Below are 1,988 nucleotides of genomic sequence, written 5' to 3'. Positions count from 1 at the left end.
CTTCTATGCTTTTCTTGTTTTCAGTTCTCTTTCCCTTTTTTTTTAATCTGCAGCAGATGTGGGTCCCGGCCCATTCATGTATGTATGTGTGCAATTACTTTGTATATTTATATCTCTGGGCAGCGGAACAATACCGGCGTTTGTCTGCTCGGCTTTTTGTTGTGTGTGAGATAATTGCGATTTATCTTCGTAATAAGCCAATGGTGAATATAAAATATGTGACGTTCTGCAGACAGACGGACGTTTCTGGAGCCTCGCTGGATGCAAAGCCTTCAGAATGTATGGCAGAGGACGGCCATTGCCAAGTATAATCTTAAAGAAAGAAAGAAAAAAATTCTACTTACGCTAATTAAATAACATTTTGGATCCGTCGTTCTATTACCGCACCGAAATTAAAATTTGCTCTTAAGAGCATAAAAATGACTACGTAAAAGGAAATAATTTATGCTTTTGAACATCGCACGACCATGCAGTCTCAATTATGACAGGTCTGGATGTCATTTCTTGCTGGGCAAAGCAAAAATTCATTTTGCATTTTGGATGTTTTTTCCTCCCCTCTTTCTATTCATAAATACATTACCTATAGCAGGGGTAGGCAACCTTGGCACACCCGAAACTACAAATACCATTGTGCCTCTGGGAGTCGTCTGTGGCTGTCGGTCTTGCAATGCCGCATGCGGCTTGTGGTTCCACAACAGCTGGAGCGCCAAGATTTCCTATCTCGGACCTAAAGTGTTTTTTCATACTGTTGTGTCCACAGGGGGCCGTCCTGTTTGATGTGGGCTTAGCTTGGGAAGCAAAATGGCTGCCGTGGCTAGATATAAAATACACACATTAATGATGCTCGGTAATCCATAATGGACCATTAAACTTATTTTTTATTTTAAAATGTAAGCATGTACCTGAATTGGTATCGGCCTCTGTACAGCAGAGCTCAGACATGGAAGAGAAGCAGCACAAGGAACTGACTGTGCTGCATTGATTATGTGCTAACAAGGAGAATGCTTACGAGGGAGAGAGCAGAGAGAGAGATGAGTTTATCAGTCTACTGCAGGAGTAGGCAACACTTGGCACTCCGGTTGTTGTGGAACTACATGTCCCATGAGGCATTGCACGACTCTGACACCTACAGGCATGGCTCCTAGTGGGGGATGCATGATGGTATTTGTAGATTCAGTACAGCTGGAGTGCTGAGGATGCCTACCCCAATCTACTGTTTCTCCTTTTTGGGTTTGGGGGAGGAACAAGTACCGTAAGTGCTACTTAAATGCTAAAGAGAATAATCGGGTCACTGGTTGGGGGAGGGACAAAACCTTTAAGTGAGATACCAGGTCTTCTGTTCTGCCAGACAGGGCTATGCTGTGTGGCAGAACTGTGTAACTCTCAGTACTGGATGGAAAAAAATACAAATCTTTTAGCAGGTAAAAGAACCCCCCATATATGTATTTAGCTGTTTGCCTTAAGATCAGCGTTAAATAAAGGCGCGGTAGGCGGGTACACGATCTGACGTAGGTTACGCCTCCAGAGGTTGTACATCCAGAAATCACAGTTAGATTGCGGGACGCGTCGTTTCTGCTGCGGTGTCCCGGCGCTTGTTGTTTTCCACCTCCTTTTGAAGTCACGTTTCCGGAGGGGAGAAGGTGTAATAGGCAAACAGTTGTTTTTAATTTGTGTTTTAAGCAGTTTCTATTTTCGCGTGCCATAAAATATCAGCATTTCAAAGGCCTGCAAATTAATTGAACTCTATTTATCTGCAATAGAGGAATGCGCTTTGCTCTTATAGGCTGCTAATGGTGTGTCGCGCCGCATTTATAGCCCTTTTGTTGTGGTAAAAATTCAGCGCAATCATTTTATACATTTATTTCCCAGGCCGATTTTTTCCCCCCATTATTTGCCCCTCTTAATTGTTGAGCGGCTTATTTTAATTATTCTCACACGCCGGATCTTTTTGTAGTTTTGCGTGTGTGATAAATAAATATATATATATA

General features: G+C 42.7%; 1 protein-coding gene and 1 long non-coding RNA gene across 7 annotated transcripts in view; one reads left to right on the top strand and one right to left on the bottom strand.

Moving 5' to 3' along the window:
* PLXNA1 (plexin A1) overlaps positions 1-1,988 on the top strand; it is a 293,334-nt gene that overhangs the window by 40,396 nt on the left and 250,950 nt on the right. The window lies entirely within an intron of this gene.
* Positions 1,046-1,988, bottom strand: part of LOC108784975 — a 3,215-nt gene continuing 2,272 nt past the window's right edge. The window contains exon 3 of the long non-coding RNA XR_001941104.1: positions 1,046-1,119. This is a non-coding gene — a long non-coding RNA (uncharacterized LOC108784975). The remainder of the gene's footprint in view (positions 1,120-1,988) is intronic.

Source organism: Nanorana parkeri, unplaced genomic scaffold (assembly GCF_000935625.1).
Source record: "Nanorana parkeri isolate BGI_ZX_2015 unplaced genomic scaffold, ASM93562v1 scaffold135, whole genome shotgun sequence".
NCBI lineage: Eukaryota > Metazoa > Chordata > Amphibia > Anura > Dicroglossidae > Nanorana > Nanorana parkeri.
Note: the sequence above shows the minus strand (reverse complement) of the source record. Positions and strands in the feature narration are given on the sequence as shown.